Below are 22440 nucleotides of genomic sequence, written 5' to 3'. Positions count from 1 at the left end.
CCCCCGTTCATGCTCTGTCTCCCTCTGTCTCAAAAATAAACAAATGTTAAAAAAAAATTTTTTTAAGTAAAAAAAAATAAACATTAAAAAAAATTTTTTTAAAGGTTCTCTCTCCCTCTGCCCCTCCCTTGTGTTTCTCAAAAAAAAAAAAAAGTTAAAGGAGAAAAAACAACTACTGTATGTACATACAATGTTCACAACATTAATCATATGATGCTATAAGATCCAATACTGACAGTACGAGAAATTAGACTCTGTGAATGGATCTTGCAACTGTAACTACTAAAATGCACAAGCAACCATAGAAAAATTAGATACATTGGACTTCATCAAAAATTTTTTAAATTTTTTTTGCTGCAAAGGACAACATGAGAAAAGCAGAAAGACAACACACAAAATAAGACAAAAAAAATCTGCAAATCTGATCAGGAACTTGTATGTATAGAGTACTCTAAAGTATATATATTGGGGCACCTGGGTGGCTCAGTCGGTTAAGTGCCGACTCTTTATTTCAGCTTAGGCCATGATCTCATGGGCTCGTGAGATTGAGCCCCACGTCAGACTGCGCTGACAGTGCAAAGCCTGCTTCAGATTCTCTCTCACTTTCTCTCTCTGCCCTCTCCTACTTGCTCTCTCTCAAAAATAAACATTTAAAAAAAATAAAATATATAACGAACTCTTACAACTCAATAATAAAAAGACAAGTGATCCAATTTAAACATGGGCAAAGTATCTGAACAAACATTGCTCCCTGAAAGATACACAAATAACCAACATCACATGAAAAGATGGTCCACATCACTGGCCACCAAGGAAATGCAAATCAAAACATGAAGAAATACCACTTCATACCCACCAGGGGACTATCATCAAAAATAGCAAGTGCTGGCCATTGTATACCATAAGCTTATACAATGTTAATGCGTCAGTTTTATCTCAATAATGCTGGTGGGGAGAAAAGAGCTGTACGTGTAGGAAATTCTGAGAACAGTATTACTTAAGGACTGGATGTGACAGCTCTTCTAGGATACAATTAGAGAAGTGTCTATAAACACCTGTAACAGGGCACCTGGGTGGCTCGGTAGGTTAAACATCCAAACTCTTGGTCTCAGCTCAGGTCACGATCTGATGCCCAGCCAAAAACTGGTATATGAATGTTTATAGAAGCATTATTCATATTAACAGAAAGTGAAACAACTCAAATATCCATTAACTGATTAACAGAATGTGGTCGAGCCACAGAATGGGATATCACCCAGCAATAACAGGAGAAACACTCATACACACTTCAATATGGATGAAACTTGAAAACATGCTGAATGAAAGTCAGTCACAAAAGATTTACACGTTGTAGGACTCCATTACATGAAATCCAGCATAGACAATTCTACAGAGACAGAAGGTTTGTGGTTGTCCAGGGGTCAGGGGCAGGAGGGTGAGGAATAGGGAATGCCTGCATAATGCGCACACGGTTGTTTTGGGGTTTTTTTTGGGGGGGGGGAATAATCTAAAATTCATTTCATTCTAATCTCCTTATTCTGAAAGATTCCTTTCTGTATATTAAGTCGCATTAATGTAGCTCCCTAATGTTTAATTTAACTGAGGTTATTAGTCTATTATTAATCTAACCTGAGCACCTTCTTCATGATTTTCAAGAAAAGTTGATTTTCAAGGTCTTAAAATATTTGTTTTTTATGAGAACCTGTTGTTCTTTATGACTTCCATACCCACCGTACATTGTGATTTATAACGGTCATGGACTCAAAGACAGTTCCTTAACTTCACAGTGAATCACAGTACTACTATAATTTAAGCAAGCAGGCGGACTGTCTGCTCTTTTATTCTTTCTATTTTATTTTAAAGTTCATTTATTTGAGAAAGAGACATTGTGAGCAGGGAAGGGACAGAGAGAGAGGGAGAGAATGAGAATCCCAAGCAGGCTCCGTGCTACTAGCTACAGAGCCCAACGTGGGGCTCAAACTCACAACCTCATGAGATCGTGACCTGAGACGAAAACCAAGAGTCACTCACTTAACCGCCTGAGCCACCCAGGCACCTGTCTGCCCTTTTAATAAAATAAGGGTAGAGTTCATTTTGAATGAAATTTGCCTCCATTCATGAGTCTGTCTTTACACACAGTATCTTGCATAATAGCTTAGCCAAGTTTTAGCTTTTGATATCTTTATTAAACATTTAAGTTTTCTTGGTAAAATTTCTAACTTGTATCCTTCCTATCTACAGAAAGAAAATAAAATTATTTAAATAAAAAAATTTTTTTAAGTTTTTCTTTGGCAAAAGAGTCACAGCTTAAAGCAACACTTTTAACATAACTTGAAAAATATCAATGCAGAAGCTAATGTCTACTCTATTGAACTTTGTGCCCATTAACAGTTGCATATACTGCTCATTTTGCTTACTAAAATAATGTTATTGGAACCTCTTGTTAACGTTAGATTTTCCTTTGAATTAGAGTTTTACTGAAATTCACTTAAGTTCAACATAGACTTAGTGATCTTGAAATGGTACCTTTTTCATTTTTGTATTTTTTTCAAAGCATACCTTCAGATATTATAGTATCTTCTTCCAGAAAAGGAATTTTATAATCTGATACTAAATGCTCTTTTATCTTTTTAAAATTTTTTTAATGTTTATTAATATTTTTTGAGAGAGACAGAAAGAGACAGAACGAGACAGAGCATGAGTGGGGAGACGCAGAGAAAGAAGGAGACACAGAATCCGAACCAGGCTCCAGGCTCCGAGCTATCAGCACAGAGCCTGACGCGGGGCTCGAACTTACAAACCATGAGATCATGACCTGAGCCAAAGTCGGGCACTCAACGGACAGAGCCACCCAGGCGCTCCTATTTTATCTTTTTAATTGAAATGTCAAGGTGTCTACTCTACTATAGGAACCAATAATATCAGACATCATCATGTGTAGAGAGATTTTCCACACAAATAAATGGACAGAACAGAACAGAATGCGAGCTGAAACATAGGAAGACCACCACTTCTCTTTGCTGTCTTTGTAAAAACCTATAATGTAACTTTGTATCATTTTAGTAGTATCTTTTAATGAGAATTTACATTTTCTTATCTATTTTCCTTGGCAAAATTTACCTGAGTATTTTTGTTTCAGAATCAACAATTGCTACTGTATATTCTAACTTAAAAGAAGGAGTGAAGGGCATTCTAAGTTATAAGTAACTTCCCAGAAATACTTACTTTGCAGGTTAAAAAAGAAAACCGCAGGCCAAAAATGGGAGTCACATATGCCAGGCCAAGTCATTAGGTTAGGAACCTAACCTAATTAAAGTTTCTTTTTTTTTTTTTTAACTTTTTTTTTTTTCAACGTTTATTTATTTTTGGGACAGAGAGAGACAGAGCATGAACAGGCGAGGGGCAGAGAGAGAGGGAGACACAGACTGGGAAACAGGCTCCAGGCTCCGAGCCATCAGCCCAGAGCCCGACGCGGGGCTCGATCTCACGGACCGCGAGATCGTGACCTGGCTGAAGTCGGACGCTTAACCAACTGCGCCACCCAGGCGCCCCCTAATTAAAGTTTCTACCACTTCCTGAAATGCAGTTTTACCCAATCAGGAATTCTCTGGTCAGTATCAATGAGGTCATCAGTCACGTGGCCTTCTACATCCCACACCCTCCCAAAGGAAGAGAAGGTAATCCACCCAATAAGACTCCTGCCCTTTCTTTTACTAATCGTCCTGCCCAGTTTCTACCTATAAAATCTTTCCAGTTTGTACAGCTCCTCTGAGCTCCCCTCTACTTGCCTGATGGGTTGATGTCCGATTCATGAATCAATTAATAAAGCCAATTAGATCCTCAAATTCACCCAGTTGAATTTTTGTGCTTTAACACCAGAATGAATGTTGGAGGCAAATTTGGGCTAATTTTTTTTTCTTTAATGTTTACTTTTGAGAGAGAGCGTGCATGGGGCTGAGAGAGAGAGAGGGAGACACAGAATCTGAAGCAGGCTCCAGACTCCGAGCTGTCAGCACAGAGCCCAAAACAGGGCTCGAACCCACGAACCATGAGACTGTGACCTGAGCCGATGCTTAACTGACTGAGCCACCCAGGCACCCCATATTTGGGCTAATTTAAATTTAATAACTCTCTCTCCCTATTCTAAAAGTAATCTTCATTACAGGAAATTAAAATCCCAAATGCTCTCTCCCAAAAGAGCTCTAACAAAACTACCCTACGTCCTATAGTGTTCAAGTAACTAATATTAGTACTTTGGTAGATACCATTTGTCCTTCTACTTTGGCAAATATACATACTATAAAAGTGGACTCATGCATAGTTTTGGAACTTGCTTTTTTCACTTAATATATTGTGAATATCTTTCCATGTCACTACATATGCCTCTGTATCATTTTTATTTGCCTATTATTCTGTTTTTATGGCTGAAACTTACTATATTTAATCCCCCATTGGAAATTTAGATTATTTATACCCTTTTACAATACTTCACTTGGAAAAAAGGCATGGAGAATGAGAAGGTCCAAAATGCACCCCATCAAAGGTCTATAATGGGAGACAAAAAAATAAGTAATAATGGCTGAGAACTTTCCAGAATTGTGGAAGGAGACCAATCCTCAAATGAAATAAGGTCAAAGAATCCCAAGCAGGATAAATAAAAATCTACACTTAGAGACTCCAGAATTGGACCCACAAAAGTATGGCCAACTAATCTTTGACAAAGCAGGAAAGAATATCCAATGGAAAAAAGACAGTCTCTTTAGCAAATGGTGCTGGGAGAACTGGACAGTAACATGCAGAAGAATGAAACTAGACCACTTTCTTACACCATGCACAAAAATAAACTCAAAATGGATGAAAGACCTGAATGTGAGACAGGAAACCATCAAAACCCTAGAGGAGAAAGCAGGAAAAGACCTCTCTGACCTCAGCCGCAGCAATTTCTTACTTGACACATCCCCAAAGGCAAGGGAATTAAAAGCAAAAATGAGCTACTGGGATTTCATCAAGATAAAAAGCTTCTACACTGCAAAGGAAATAATCAACAAAACTAAAAGGCAACCGATGGAATGGGAAAAGATATTTGCAAATGACATATCCGATAAAGTGCCAGTATCCAAAATCTATGAAGAGCTCACCCAACTCCACACCTGAAAAACAAATAATCCAGGGAAGAAATGGGCAGAAGACATGAATAGACACTTCCCGAAAGAAGACATCCAGATGGCCAACAGGCACATGAAAAGATGCTCAACGTCACTCCTCATCAGGGAAATACAAATCAAAACCACACTGAGATATCACCTCACACCAGTCAGAGTGGCTAAAATGAACAAATCAGGAGATTACAGATGCTGGAGAGGATGTGGGGAAACGAGAACCCTCTTGCACTGTTGCTAGGAATGCAAACTGGTGCAGCCGCTGTGGAAAACAGTGTGGAGGTTCCTCAAAAAATTAAAAATAGATCTACCTTATGACCCAACAATAGCACTGCTAGGAATTTACCCAAGGGATACAGGAGTGCTGATGCATAGGGGCACTTGTACCCCAATGTTTATAGCAGCACTCTCAACAATAGCCAAATTACGGAAGGAGCCTAAATGTCCATCAACTGACGAATGGATAAAGAAATTGTGGTTTATATATACAATGGAATACTACTTGGCAATGAGAAAGAATGAAATCTGGCCATTTGTAGCAACATGGATGGAACTGGAGAGTATTATGCTAAGTGAAATAAGTCAAGCAGAGAAAGATAGATACCATATGTTTTCACTCTTATGTGGATCCTGAGAAAGTTAACAAAAACCACGGGTGAGAGGAAGGGGAAAAAAAAAGTTAGAGAGGGAAGGAGGCAAACCATAAGAGACTCTTAAAAAATGAAAAAAAAAAAAAAACTGAGCATTGATGGGGGGGTGGGAAGGAAGGGAAAGTGGGTGATGGGCACTGAGGAGGGCACCTGTTGGGATGAGCACTGGGTGTTGTATGGAAACCAACGTGACAACAAATTTCATATTAAAAAAATAATAAAATAAAATAAAATAAAATAAAATAAAATAAAATAAAATAAAATAAAATAAAATAAAATAAAATAAAATAAAATAAAATAAATTACATGCTCAAAAAAAAAAAAAAAGATATATCCTAGTGAAACTGTAACACACAGGTTTATTTTAAAAAACACCTCTTAAAAGCAGCCAGAAAGCAAGTACCACCTATGAAAGAATTGCAGTTATGCCTGACTTACCAATGCCAACAACAGAAGCCACCAGACAGTGGATCAGTATCTTCAACCTTCGACAGTGGTGGAGTTTGTAACTGGGAAGGAGGCTAGAGATCATGTCATGAAGAGCCTGGGTGTATTTTAACAAGGGCTATGAGGAAACTAAGAATTTTAAGCAGGAAAATAACTGATTTGATATGGGAAAGTCCACTCTGGCAGAATGAAAAGGACCACAGAAGAGAGAAATGGAATAAATTCAGACAAGAAATGAGGTCACAAACCAAAACAAGTGGCAATGAGGGTAGGTAGGAGAAGATAAATTTTGAAGATAGTCACAAACTTTAAATAGGCAAGAAATATGACTAAGACAAATATTAATTTGATTTTTCTGTCAATTATAACACCTTTTTTATTTAGTTCTCTACCATCTACAATCGGACCATGGTTTCATAAATAATCTATTTCATAAATAAATGAATACTGAAGCTTCTTCCCTTCAACTAATTCAACTACCATGGGGGAATGGGGAGAGAATCATTGTAAAAGATTAATTCTCACTACCTGTACATCACTTCCAAAAGGCATCTGTTTATCCACAAATAACATAACCACCATTACAAACTGGTTTTGACTAGTTGGGAACTGGAAAATAGGCAGTATTTTTGCTCACAGCTAGACTAGCCTCTGAAAGCCTCCCTCAATGACATTAAAGCTACACAGTGGAAGAAAAATATATTAAAAAGCCAATTCTACTCGTGTTCTTTCACCTTAAAATTAACTTCACACATATTCAAAAGATTTACTTTCTTACTACCAAAAAATTAAAAAATTAAATGTCAAAAAAGCCAGAAGAATAATGCCCTTAAAGCTAACATGCAATGATTTCTTAAAATTTTTTGGGGGCGCCTGGGTGGCGCAGTCGGTTAAGCGTCCGACTTCAGCCAGGTCACGATCTCGCGGTCCGTGAGTTCGAGCCCCGCGTCAGGCTCTGGGCTGATGGCTCAGAGCCTGGAGCCTGTTTCCGATTCTGTGTCTCCCTCTCTCTCTGCCCCTCCCCCGTTCATGCTCTGTCTCTCTCTGTCCCCCAAAAAATAAATAAATGTTGAAAAAAAATTTTAAAAAAAAATTTTTTTTAACATTTTTTATTTATTTTTGAGAGAGACAAAGTACGAACGGCGGACAGGCAGAGAGAGGGAGACACAGAATCCACAAGCAGGCTCCAGGCTCTGAGCTGTCAGCACAGAGTCCAACACGGGGGCTCAAACTCACGAACTATGAGATCATGACCTGAGCCGAAGTCAGATGTTTAACTGAGCCACCCAGGTGCCCTTCTAACATGCAATGATTTAAAGCACAGACTTCCAACCATATAACTCAACTCAAGGTTTCTAGGTTTCTAAAACATTGGTCATGCAATTTCTGTAAGATCTTCCTAGGTCTACTGATATCACCAACTTGTAACATTAATATCCTTGAAAACTGATCATTAACTGATAACATCTAATTAACAGACCCAAGGATAAATCCCTTAAAAAAAAACAAAACAAACAAACTACTCTACATTTTGTTTTCTCCTAGCACTCTCATCTCCAACAAATAAACCAGGTTTGCAACATTTACCTTTGTGAACACTACTTAACCCTTGTGAAGTCTATATTTATTTAATGGGAATATTTAAAGTTTATTCCCTGAAATATCAAAAATCTTATTTTAACCAGTTGTGATGAAGAACTTTCTAAAATTATCACATGCCACCTTATCATATACCACCTTAAAAAAAAACCCAACTGTATCCCACATACTTTTTATGTCCAGTAAAAGCGATCATTTATTGTACTATGCTATCAATACCTACAGTAAAACTGAAATGAGAGCACTCAGGACTACACCAAACAACTCCAAGGAGCTGTGCCTTTCGGTGGGGCGGTCTCTTCATGGCTTTGTGTCAAATCCGCTTCCTCTAATAATCCTATGTTTACACTGCTATGCCAAGTCCATTGCCAAGGTTACCCAGAAGGAAAAGACACATGACCAAGCTCGTTAAATAGGTAACTCATTTATTCATTCAATTATATATTCAACTCATTAAGTAAAAACCCAGCGAGTACCCAATATATAAAGGGTAGTACACACATATCTTAAACCCTTCCTTTAGAATCTCAGGAGAAATGTGCGAATGTAGATAATTTCAACATACAGATGACTGTGGGGTGGAGCGAGCTTTTGCAGAGGAAGTCAATATTTGAGCTGAGTCCCAGATGATAAAGAAAAATCATACTGAACAGGTGCTAGACAGATCATTATAGAGGAAAGAGTGAGCATAAAGACTTATAAAAACTTGGGTTTTTTTGGGACTTGAACCTGGGTCAAATGTCTCTCCGGGTGCCATGCTTGCTTTGCTTTATAAAACTGATTTTAATAAGCTTTTTGCCTAAGGGTAGCTTTTTATCTACTTACTTGCTAAATGACCAACTTTCCAGATGAGTGCTGTCCAACAGAAATATAATGTGAACCACATACGTAACTTTAACTTTTCTAGGAGCCACAACAGGTATAAGTGAGTCCTTGAAATGTGGTATTTTATAATTACAGTGTTATCTCATTTCAGACCAGTCACATTTCCAATGCTAAACTAGACGATACTGAAATGTAGGTCTACTAGCTCCCATACTGAACAGCATGGTTCTTTTTCAAGTTTATTTGTTTTGAGAGAGACAGAGGAAGAGGGGCAGAAAAAGAGAGAATCTCCAGCAGGCTCTGTGCTGTTCCTAAAAGGAACCCCACAAACCGTGAGATCATGACCTAAGCCAAAATCCAGAGTCAAGACACTTAACCTAATGAGCCACTCAGGTGTCCCATGAACGGTGTAGCTCTAAATGAGGGGTCAGCACATCTTTTTCTGCAATGGGCCACAGAGCAAGTATTTCAGGCTTTGCGGGCCATATGGTCCATTCGCTCCACACACAAACATGGCTGTGTTTGCCAACTCCTGTTCTAGATGGCTAATTTACTGTAAATCTGGCTGACAAAACTGATAGGTATGTACACGACTTTTTGTTAAGTTAACCTAACTATGGCGAATGCTGTTGGCTGCTTCCCCAATAAGGGCATGTGTTTCATTCCCCTTGCCAGACTGATTTAAGACTGGGCATGAGTATCTGTCAGAGCAAGGACAGCATAAAAATGACTCACTCAAGCTAGTTTACTGAGAGGAGTTCAAAGAGGGCCCTTTTATACATGTGCGGGCAGAGTTTAAGAAAAGCAACAAAGGATAGTGTGGAATTCTAGGGCTAGTAACAAATACCAGGGAAGCTATCCTTAGACTTCAAAGGGCAAAGGAGGGAGATGGTTAAGGAAACCCAAAGAGAATTTCTAAGAGAACTATCAGACAGGAGTGGTTACCCAGACGGAGGAAAGTAACTTTAAATAAAGGGAAAACTTTATAACGAAAGTTATAAACACACTCACCTTACTCTCTCTGCCCTTGGATCTGTCAGTTCCCTCCCCATCAGCCGGACCCCAACCCCCATGACCAAACTCTACCAGAAACCATAGGGCATGGGAACCTATGGATACAGTCCAGTAAGGTCAGCCTCCCAGGACACAAAATAGGGTAGAAAAGAGTAGAGAGACAAAAGGAAGATATCCAGCATAACCTGTAATCTAATTATGGCCGATGAGACATAAGAAGTCTGCTGGGGAATTTCTAGTTAAGTTTCATTGTTCTAAAGAGAAACCTAGGGAAATCGTTTCTCTTCTTCTGACAGAGACTGTTTTGTTTTTTAGTTTGTTTGCTTTACCAGTTTTCTTACCCACCCTGGAGTTACTAATCCTCTGTCATTATTTCCACTCTTCTCTCCTCAATGCCACCAATTTCCTGGACCCACCACGCCATATTCCAAACCCAGATACCGTCTATCTGCTCTCTCCGATTCCAAATGGTCATGCACTACAGAGAGTATTAAGAAAATGGGCTCGCTCCAAACTGATGCTGTCAAGTCCTAACCAGCCCCGCAAAAGAATAATGAAATCTTTTCTTGATCTCTTGATGAATTTAACAGCCCTCACAACCATAGCTCTCAACATTTTCTACCTTCCTCAAGTCCAGCCGTACCAAGCAACCTCCAGTTGATCCCTTGGGTACAAAGTCCTTAAATGTTTTCTCTTTCTTACTTTTCACAATCTTCAACCCTCTTCTCCATTGTTCCCATGTCAGAGGACGGCAAAGGCCATCTCTTTTTCAATAGTAACTCTTCAAACTATTGCCTTGATCATTCCATATCCTTAGAGAGACTGTTCAAATTGCTCTCAACACAGTAAATCATTTATATTGTCCACATTTACATTCAGAGCCAACCTACTCCTTAAAAATTGTTTCTGAAATTATGATATGGATGTCCCCAGTGGTACACAAAATTAAATCTGGGGTTTTACCAACATTCATCAAGTGTTACATATTTATTTAATGTGTGTGTGTGTGTGTGTGTGTGTGTGTGTGTGTGTGTGTGTAAGTAGGTTCAACACAGGGCTGAGAGCAAGACCTGTGCTGAGATCAAGAGTCAGTTGGTTAACCAACTGAGCCACCCAGACACCACATTAAACAATATATATTCTTTACAGCCCTGTATGATAAGCAAGATGGTTATTTTATTTTTAAAATAAGATTCAAAGCAATTAACTATCTGGCCCACAGTCACATGGCCTGGCCAGTAAGTAACTAAGCCCGAATGAATACCTGTCTTCTAACCCCTAGTCATGCAACAAGCAGCACAAAATATAAAATTTAAATTAAAAAAAAAAAAAAAAGGAATCAAGGCCTACTTATAGTGACTACATTAAAAGTAGAGTTCTAAGCAATAAGCAATGACTAAACCATTTTTTCAAGTTGTAATTCTTTTAATAAACATTTTCTTTGCCTCCTTGCGGCAAGTGCAGAATTAGCTAACAGACAGGCACTGACTAGCAGGGTTTTATTGCCTAGAGAAATTCAACTCATTTTAAAATCCCAATCATGGGGCTCCTGGCTGATTCAGTCAGAAGAACGTGCCACTCTTGATCTGGGGGTCATGGGTCCAAGCCCCACATGGGGTATAGAGATTACTGAAATAAATAAAACTTTAAAAATTAAATTAAATTAGGGGCACCTGGGTGGCTCAGTCAGTTAAGCTTATCTGACTCTTAGTTTTTGCTCAGGTCACGATCTCACGGTTTCCTGGGTTTGAGCCCCATATCAGGTTCCATGCTTGGGATTCTCTCTCCCTCTCTATCTGCCCCTCCCTTGCTCACACTGTCTCTCTCTCTCTCAAAAATAAAAAAATAAACAAAAAGTAAATAATTAAAAATTAAATTAAAAAATAAAACGAAATCCTGATTATTTTCTAAAAAAAACTCTCACTGACCATGACTTAGAAGATCTTCATCGCAGCTTCACTTCCTTCTCCACAGAGACAGAAGTAATCTAAGAGTCACTTTAAGTCCATAGGATGGCTGTGGTGAGCATCCCTTGAGAGAATCAATCATTTATCAATCTTAAAAGCAAAAGGGGAGATAAGATAGTATAATCCACCTATCACCTGCTACTGCTCCATTGACCTCAAAAATCTTCTAGAACTACCAATTATTACAGGTCTGTACTAACTGCACAGAAATGGAATATGAACTAGAAATGAGGATCGGTATATATTCATATAGAAAAGGTGATTTAATAGATAATGTTGAAAAACCTGACTAGCCATTTTGGAAAACTACACAGATCCCTCATTCAAAATAAATTTCAGGTGGATAAAATATTTAAATAAATTATAAAACCTAAAGAGTAATTATTGCAAAAAATTTCATCTGTTTTCCTTTTTCATCTTGGAAAATCCCTAAACATGACAAGAAATCTTAAAGCAATAAAAGAATATTTGACAATATAAAAACTAAGTATGGCAAGGCACACCATAAGCAAAGTCAAAAAACAAACAGCTAGTTTACAAAATATTCACAGTGGGGCACCTGGGTGGCTCAGTCAGTTGAGCATCTGATTTCAGCTCATGATCTCACAGTACGTGAGTTTGAGCCCCACATCAGGCTCTGTGCTGACAGCTCAGAGCCTGCAGCCTGCTTCAGATTCTGCGTCTCCCTCTTTCTCTGCCCCTCCCCCTCACGTGTGCACTCTCTCAAAAATGAATAAACATTAAAAAAAATTTTTTTAATATTCACACTACATTCAAAGGCTCAATTTCCACTCATTGAACGTGGCATTAGCTCTCCAGGTAGCTGTCTTCTTTACAAGCCAGGCCGGGCCCACACTGAAGCAACTATGTCTAAGGGACCTGCAGTTGGCACCACCTACTCCTGTGTGGGTGTCTTCCAGCACGGGAAAGTGGAAATAATTGCCAACGATCAGGGAAACCAAACCACCCCAAGTTATGTCACCTTTACTGACACAGAACGATTGATTGGTGATGCTGCAAAGAATCAAGTTGCAATGAACCCCACCGACACAGTTTTTGATGCCAAACGCCTGACTGGACGTAGATTTGATGATGCTGTTGTCCGATCTGATATGAAGCATTGGCCCTTCATGGCGGTGAATGATGCTGGCAGGCCCAAGGTCCAAGTAGAATACAAGGGAGAGACCAAAAGTTTCTATTCAGAGGAGGTGTCTTCTATGGTCTTGACAAAGATGAAGGAAATCGCAGAGGCTTACCTTGGGAGGACTGTTAACCAATGCTGTAGTCACAGTACCTGCCTATTTTAACGATTCTCAGTGTCAGGCTACCAAAGATGCTGGAACTACTGCTGGTCTTAATGTACTTTGAATCATCACTGAGCCCACTGCTGCTACTTTGCTTATGGCTTAGACAAAAAGGTTGGAGCCGAAAGGAATGTGCTGATCTTTGACTTGGGAGGTGGCACTTCTGATGTGTCAATCCTCACTACCGAAGATGGGATCTTTGAGGTCAAATCTACTGCTCGAGACACCTACTAAGGTGGAGAAAACTTTGACACCGAATGGTAAACCATTTTATTGCAGAGTTCAAGCGCAAACCTAAGACAGACATCAGCGAGAACCACAGGGCGGTCTGTCACTTCCACACTGCTTGGGAGCGCAATAAGCGCACACCTTCTTCCAGCACCCAGGCCAGTATTGAGATTGATTCTCTATATGAAGGAATCGACTTCTATACCTCTATTACTAATGCCCGGTTTGAAGAATTAAATGCTGAACTGTTCCGTGGCACCCTGGACCCTGTAAAGAAAGCCCTTCGGGATGCCAAGCTAGACAAGTCTCAGATCCACGCTATTGTCTTGGTGGGTGGTTCTACACATATCCCCAAGGTTCAGAAACTTCTACAAGACATTTCCAGCGGGAAGGAACTGAATAAGAGCATCAACCCTGATGAGGCTGTCGCTTATGGTGCAGCTGTCCAGGCAGCCATCCTTTCTGGAGACAAATATGAAAATGTTCAAGGTTTGCTGCTGTTGGATGTCACTCGTCTTTCTCTTGGCGTTGAAACTGCCGGTGGAGTCATGACTGTTCTCATCAAGCGCAATACTACCATTCCTACCAAACAGACCCAAACCCTCACTTCCTACTCTGACAACCAGCCTGGTGTGCTCACTCGGGTTTATGAAGGTGAGCATGCCATGACCAAGAATAACAACCTACTTGGCAAGTTTGAACTCACAGGCATATGTCCTGCCCCCCATGGCGTTCCTCAGATTGAGGTCACCTTTGATATTGATACTAATGGCATTCTCAATGTCTCTGCTGTGGATAAGAGTACCGGAAAAGAGATCAAGATCACCATCACCAACGACAAAGGTCGCCTGAGCAAGGAAGACATTGAGCACAGGGTCCAGGAAGCTGAGAAGTACAAAGCTGAGGATGAGAAGTGGCAAGACAAGGTGTCCTCCAAGAATTCCCTTGAATCTTACGCATTCAACATGAAAGCAACTGCTGAAGATGAAAAGCTTCAGGGTAAAATCAACAACGAGGACAAACAAAAGATTCTGGACAAGTGTAATGAAATCATCAACTGGCTGGATAAGAACCAGACCGCAGAAAAAGAAGAATTTGAACATCAGCAGAAAGAGCTGGAGAAAGTCTGCCATCCCATCATTACAAAGCTGTACCAGAGTGCAGGAGGCATGCCTGAAGGCTTCCCTGGTGGCGAATAAATACTGGTGTAATAAATACTTTTAGAAGTATTTATTACACTTAAATAAAAGTATTACATGTTCTGAATAAAAAAAAACATCTAATATTTACTAACTTTAGAAAAGGCAAATTACAGGAGAGATCCCAAATGTGATCCTACATGTAGGGAAATGAAAATGATTACCTAGGGGAAAGAGAGTTATTACTTTATAACCATCTCCAGTGTTTGATTTTTTCCCATGAGAACACACTACTTTAAATTTAAATATTTATAAGCATATTCCAGCAATTTGTTTTTTAATGAAACCAGACTATCTTGTATTTAAATGTTTTTTAATGTTTATTTATTTTTGAAAGAGCGCCTGAACAGGGGAGGGACAGAGAGAGAGGGAAACACAGAATCCAAATCAGGCTCCAGGTTCTGAGCTGTCAGCACAGAGCCTGACGGAGGGCTTGAACTCACGAACCAGGAGATCATGACTTGAGCTGAAGTCGGACGCTTAACCGACTGAGCCACCCAGGTGCCCCTAGACTATCTTGCATTTCTAATGAAAGACTAATAGCCCCAAATTATTTAGCATGAGGACAGAAGATTGAGATTTTCAAGGTGTATTATGGGTGATCTACAAAAGCAATAAATGGACATACCAATCACAACTGGTCTATAATTTTTTTAAAGCTATAAACGGGTTTTTTTTTTTAATGTTTATTTTTGAGATACAGCGAACAGGGGAGGGGCAGAGAGAGGGAGACAGAGGATCTGAAGCCGGTTCCATGCTGACAGCAGTGAGCCCAATGCCAGGCTCAACCTCACAAACCATCAGATCATGACCTGAACTAAAATCAGACATTTATTTTTATTTTTATTTTTTTGTTCATACTTCACTTTTTTTAAATTTTTTTTCAGTATATGAAATTTATTGTCAAATTGGTTTCCATACAACACCCAGTGCTCATCCCAACAGGTGCCCTCCTCAATACCCATCACCCACCCTCCCCTCCCTCCCACCCCCCCATCAACCCTCAGTTTATTCTCAGTTTTTAAGAGTCTTCTATGCTTTGACTCTCTCCCACTCTAACCTCTTTTTTTTTTTTTTCCTTCCACTCCCCCATGGGTTTCTGTTGTTTCTCAGGATCCACATAAGAGTGAAACCATATGGTATCTGTCTTTCTCTGTATGGCTTATTTCACTTAGCATCACACTCTCCAGTTCCATCCACGTTGCTACAAAGGGTCAGATTTCATTCTTTCTCATTGCCACGTAGTACTCCATTGTGTATATAAACCACAATTTCTTTATCCATTCATCAGTTGATGGACATTTAGGCTTTTTCCATAATTTGGCTATTGTTGAGAGTGCTGCTATAAACATCGGGGTACAAGTGCCCCTATGCATCAGTACTCCTGTATCTCTTGGGTAAATTCCTAGCAGTGCTACTGCTGGGTCATAGGGTAGGTCTATTTTTAATTTTCTGAGGAACCTCCACACTGTTTTCCAGAGTGGCTGCACCAATTTGCATTCCCACCAACAGTGCAAGAGGGTTCCCATTTCTCCACAATCCTCTCCAGCATCTATAGTCTCCTGATTTGTTCATTTTGGCCACTCTGACTGGCGTGAGGTGATATCTGAGTGTGGTTTTGTAAAATCAGACGTTTAACCAACTGAGCCACCTGGCGCCTCTATAGTTATAAACAGGCTTCTATTCTAGAATCAAAATAACCTAAAAACTGATTACTCAACTAGAGTTAACTTTGGTTTATTTTTCTTTTATCACCACACCTGTTATCAATTGTGTGGGTGGACTGCCACACCCAGTAAGAGAACTAGCCTGTTTATCATTAAATTTTCACAACTCCATATGACCTTATTTTAAAATCAGTAGATACTTTCCGGTAAAAAAAAAAAAAAAAAATACAAGATTTCATCCAGATTACAATTCTCAGTTTATATATTACATCACGGGGAATTACCAAGTTTCCTTAGTATCTGGGACCGAAGAGTCCACAGCATCAACGAGAAGATAAAATACCTTAACAAACCTAGTGCTATTTGCTCTCCTTGGTTTTGCAGTAAGGGGAAATCTAAGTACTGACAGGCTAGAAATCATCCACATAGGTAGTCAGTCAATGACTACACAGCAAGACTTCAAGCCACATTTTCTTACTTCCTCCTGCCTTTCCATTTGGCTTCCTATCCATGAAAACAAACCACAAATCCATCTATACTACCTACCTCCCCACCTTGCCCAACCAATCCAAACAGCAAGCACCTAACACTGTACGGTCTTCAACCCCATGCCTTTGCAAACTCACACCTTTCTTCTGGCTTGGAAGCCCTCCTCCAGTCTCTTCTTCAAAGACCAAACTCAAATTCTACTTCTGTGAGACACTTCCCTCCATTCTAAACCAAGCCTCATCCCCAACTCCGTCAGTCTCCTACACCACTTAGTTACTACTAATTTACTTAATTATTATTTACAACACAGGATTGTTTTCTGTTTTAGTATCTTATTCACCCAAACTCCCCTAATTAGCAAACCTGGTATAACGCCTTATTTATAGAACAAAGGTACTTTGAAATCAAAACCAACATTTGATTAACCTGTTGACTGAAAGGCAGTAAACCAGACTTTAATCTGAGATGTATGTTACATAGGAGAGCATAATCAAATGACTGCTGGGGCGACTGGCTGGCTCAGTGGGAAGAGCATGTGACTCTTGATCTCGGGGCTATGAGTTCAAGCCCCATGTTGGATTAGAGGCTACTAAAAATTTTAATTAAAAAAATAAAAATAAATAAATGACTGCAAAGAGTAATTCTTATTCTAAGAACCTAGAATTTCAAGACTGAAACTTTTAATAATATTATTAAAACAATCTAGATACCAGAATGTTCTTCATAGAACAAAGATTTGAAAACGCAAGCTCTTCCCACAAACTTCAACTTTACACATCTCTAGCAACCACACCCTAAAAACCTGTTGATTGTAGGGGCCTGGGTGGCTCAGTCGGTTAAGTCTCTGACTTTGGCTCAGGTCATGATCTCTCAGCCTGTGAGTTCAAGCCCCCGTGTCGGGTTCTGTGCTGACAGTTCAGAGGCTGGAGCCTGCTTCAGATTCTGTGTCTCCCTCTCTCTCTGCCCCTCCCCCCTCACTCTGTCTGTCTGTCTGTCTCTCTCTCTCTCTCTCCTTCAAAACTAAACATTAAAAAGAATTAAAAAAACAAAACTGTTGACTGTATATTTTCCCCATCAGTACACTGTTACAATTTGCAATTCTACTCCAGTTTCAGCGTTGAGCAACATATAGAAGTAGAACCAGGAAGACAGGAAGACTACCGACTACCTCATTAGAAGCAAAAGACAATTATAGTCCACCTTTTCTTTCAAAATAGTCAAGTTATACTTCATATCTTGTTATTTAAAAATGTATGTACTATCCTACCTAGGCAAAACTGTAATTCAAATGATTTTTAGCAATTCTTCTCAAACACAAATTTGCCTCAAATACATTATAATTCAGAAAAGAATAATCACTAACAATATTTTGTTTGCCCTCTTAGAATTTGAAACCTTTTCAGGACTATGTTTAGCATGATTTTTTTTTTTTTTAAGTTAAAAAGCTGTCAGAGAAAGTCTCAGCTAGTATTTTCCATTTCTTTTGCCTAATCTTCATGTAATGAATTAAGGCTTTCAAACTTACTCCTTTGACCTTAAAAGCTATTTAAAAAAGTACTAATTAAGATTCAATAAACTTATTGCTGATGGCAACTGTTATGTCTCATCAAAGCATTTTTCAAGTGGAATTTTTCATCTCTCAAAATCCATATAATTTATTCCAAAGTTCGTATCATCTATGACTGAAAAAAGTTGCTAACAGGCACTCACAGATTTCTACTAGGAGTACATTATTTTCAGGGAACAATTTTGCAATACCTACCACACCAACCTCAGAAAAATGTATTCCTTTGACCTGAAACAATTTCTAGGAACGCACCCAAGGAAAAATCGCACACACTTGAACTTTTGCTTATCTGCACTTTCTAAAGTAAACATGTTTTGCTTTTATCTTAACAGCAACAACAAAATGTGCTCTCAACCTACTCAGTTGATCAAAGCTCTGTGTGGACTGGCCAGTTTTATGATTAGATGCATCTACTGGACAAAGGGGAATGATTACAGAATAACAATATTTAAAACTTTTTTTCATATATTTTTGCCAAAGGAGTCTCAAAACTTGTTACGAAAGGCATGCTCTCCAATGTTCAGACATGTATCAAAAATACTGAAACTGAGTAGAACTAAAATATATCCACTGAGCTGTTATTTGTAAAACACTTAAAACAGTGCCTGGCACATGATAAAACCAATGTTAGTGGCTCGTAGTAGTAGATTAATTAGTTATAAAAGGGAACAAAACAGCAAAATCAAAGGTAGTGAAGAATAAGCACTATCTGTAAATTAGAAGAAAGGTAGAGAACTTCCTCAACCTGATTTAAAGAAGCCCACAGCTATCATAATTAATGGAAAGACTGAAGGCTTACTCCCTAACATCAGAATCGGGACAGGTTTGTTCACTCTTGCCAATTCTTTTTATTCACTACTGTACTGGAATTCTAGCAAGTACAATTAGGCAACAAAATGAAAAGGTATGCAGACTGGAAATAAAGAAGTAAAACTAACTCTTGGCAGATAGCATCATCTTGTACATTAAAAAATACTACAAAAACCACGCAGGCAAAAACTATTAGAGCCAATAAAGGAATTCAGCAAGGCTGCAGGATGCAGCATCAATATACAAAACCAGCGACATTTGTCTACAGCAGCAACACTCAGAAAATGAATTCCATTTACTTTCAGAAAACAAAAACAAAAACAACTCCATTTACAACAGCATCAAAAAGAACAATATACTTAGAATAAACGTAACAAAAAAGTGCAAAACTTCTACTCTGAAAAATATAAAACACTGTTGAAAGAAATTAAAGACAATCTAAATAAACGAAAAGACATCTAGTAGTCAAATTCACAAAAACAGAAAAGGGAGAATGGTGGCAGGAATGGAGGGAAATGAGGAGTTCTTTAATGGATATAGTTTCAGTTTTACAAGATGAAGAACTTTTGGAGATCTGTTGCACAACAATGTGAATATACTGAATGCTACCAAACTGTGCACTTAAAAATGATTAAAATGATAAATATTGTTAGACATATTCTTACCACAATAAGAAATTTAAAATGTAATAAATAATTCTTTTTTTTAATTTGTTTTAATGTTTGTTTATTTTTGAGACAGAGAGAGACAGAGCATGAACAGGGGAGGGTCAGAGACAGGGAGACACAGAATCCAACGCAGGCTCCAGGCTCTGAGCTGTCAGCACAGAGCCCGACGCGGGGCTCGAACTCACGGACTGTGAGATCATGACCTGAGCCGGAGTTGGATGCTTAACCGACTGAGCCACCCAGGTGCCCCAAGAAATAATTCTTAAATGAGCAAAGGACTTAACAGACGTTTTTCCAAATAAGATATATAAATGGCCAACAGATATGAAAAGATGCCTAACGTTCACTAATCATAAGGGAAATGCAAATCAAAACCACAATGAGATATCACCTCACACTTGACAGGAAGGCTACTATCAAGCACAGAAAATAACAAGGGTTTGTGAGGATGCAAAGAGACAGAACCCTCATGAGAACCCTTATGAGAACAAGTGAGAACGTAAAATGTTGTAGCTGCTATGGAAAACACTATAGCTGTTCCTCAGAAAATTAAAAACAGAATTCAAGGGAGGCCTGAGTGGCACAGTTGTTCAAGCGTCCGACTTTGGCTCAGGTCACGATCTTATGGTTCGTGGGTTGGAGCCCCACGTGGGGCTCTGTGCTGGGAGCACAGAGCCTACTTGGGATTCTCTGTCTCCCTCTCTCTCTGCCTTTCCCCCACTCAAGCTTTCCCCCTTTCAAAATAAATAAACTGCTTAAAAAAGTTGTTTTTTTTTAAATTTTTTTTTCAACGTTTATTTATTTTTGGGACAGAGAGAGACAGAGCATGAACGGGGGAGGGGCATAGAGAGAGGGAGACACAGAATCGGAAACAGGCTCCAGGCTCTGAGCCATCAGCCCAGAGCCTGACGCGGGGCTCGAACTCACGGATTGCGAGATCGTGACCTGGCTGAAGTCGGACGCTTAACCGACTGCGCCACCCAGGCGCCCCAAAAAAGTTTTAAAAAAATAATAAATAAAAACAGAATTGCCATATGACCCAACAATTCTACTTCTGGATATATACCCGTAAGAAATAAAAGCAGGGTCTCAAAGAAATATTTGTACTCTCATGTTCACAACAACCAAAAAGTCCAAAGGAACCCAAGTGTCCATCAATGGATGAATAAATAAGGCCTTAAAATGGAAATTCTTACTGTGATAAAAACACTTTACGGGAGAGTCACCTTAAATTTTAAGTGTATGGTACAGTACTGTTGACTAAGCACAATGCCATACATCAGATCTCTACACCTTATTCATCTTTCATAACTGAAACTTCACACCCTTTCAACAAGAACTCCCCGTTTCCTCTAGACTCTAGTAACCATCATTCAGTTTTGTTTCTACAAGTTTGACTACTTTGGATACTTCCCATGAGTAGAATCATACAGTATTTGTTCTTCTGTAACTGGCTTACTGTACTTAGTACAATGTCCTCTAGGTCGGGGCACCAGGGTGGCTCAGTCAGTTGAGCATGTGACTTTGGCTCAGGTCATGATTTTGCAGTTCATGAGTTCAAGCCCCACAATGGGCTCGCTGCTGTCAGTACAGGGTCCGCTTAGGATCCTGTCTCTCTCTCTCTTTCTGCCCCTCCCCTGCTTGTGCACCCAAGCTCCCTCCTCTCTCACTCTTAAAAATAAACATAAAAAAAAAAAAAAAAGAAATCCTGAAAAAAAAAAAAAGAATTATGCAAACTGAGTGTAAGGAAAAAATCCTTAGGGCTATGTCAAAATGATCGGATCACAAGACAGTTAGATGTCAGCTCTTGATAGCAGTGGGTCTCAATCAGCAATGCCAGTCAGCATTATCCAGCAAACTTTTTCAAACTTAACATTCCTGGACCTTCCCCTGAGATTCTAACTAGTAGGTCTATAATGGGATCCAATAAGCTGTTTTTGTTTGTTGAGTGATTTCTTTTCATTCTACATGTTAATTTTAAGTGTCAGCTTGACTGGGCTAAGGAATGTCCAGATAGCTAATAAAACATTACTTCTAGGTACAGGGTGTTTCCTGAAGAGATAAGCATTTGAATCAGACTGAGTAAAGAAGATCACCCTCCCCAGTGCACGAGGGCCTGAGGAGAACAAAAGGCAGAGGAAGGACAAATTTGCACTCTTGATTGGGCTGGGACATCCATCTTCTCCTTCCCTGGTTCTCAGGCCTTTGCAGACTTCGGGTTTGGACTGGAGCCACACCACTGGCTTCCTGGGGACTCCTGCTTGTAGATGGAAGATTGTGTGACTTCTCAGTCCCCATCTGAGCCAATACCTCATAATAAACCTTTCTGTGTATCTCTACGTACCCGACTGGTTCCACTTGTCTGTAGGACCTCAATGCACACACCAACTGAATGCTGCCACTTTAAGAACGCTGTCTCGGGGCGCCTGGGTGGCGCAGTCGGTTACGATCTCGCGGTCCGTGAGTTCGAGCCCCGCGTCGGGCTCTGGGCTGATGGCTCAGAGCCTGGAGCCTGTTTGCGATTCTGTGTCTCCTTCTCTCTCTGCCCCTCCCCCGTTCATGCTGTCTCTCTCTGTCTCAAAAATAAATAAATGTTGAAAAAAAAAAAAAAAAAAAAAAAGAACGCTGTCTCAAACCTGAACCTACATATCACCTGATAATCTTATTACAGTAAGATCTTAAAAAATAAAAATTAAAAATTAAAAAAATCTTATTCAGGGAAGATGAGGCGAGGCATTTCTAACAAGCTCTCAGATGCGGCAGATGACCCTAGTCCTGCTTGGGAGGCCACAATGATTGGCATGGATTGCTACTCAGAGGCCACATTTTACCCATCTGCTTATTCCT

At 39.5% G+C, this 22440-nt stretch overlaps 1 protein-coding gene across 3 annotated transcripts in view; it reads right to left on the bottom strand.

Moving 5' to 3' along the window:
- SOAT1 (sterol O-acyltransferase 1) overlaps positions 1-22440 on the bottom strand; it is an 82889-nt gene that overhangs the window by 41251 nt on the left and 19198 nt on the right. The window lies entirely within an intron of this gene.

Source organism: Felis catus, chromosome F1 (genome assembly GCF_018350175.1).
Source record: "Felis catus isolate Fca126 chromosome F1, F.catus_Fca126_mat1.0, whole genome shotgun sequence".
Classification (NCBI taxonomy): domain Eukaryota; kingdom Metazoa; phylum Chordata; class Mammalia; order Carnivora; family Felidae; genus Felis; species Felis catus.
The sequence above is the reverse complement of the archived record's forward strand: the minus strand, read 5'-3'. Positions and strand labels throughout refer to the sequence as shown.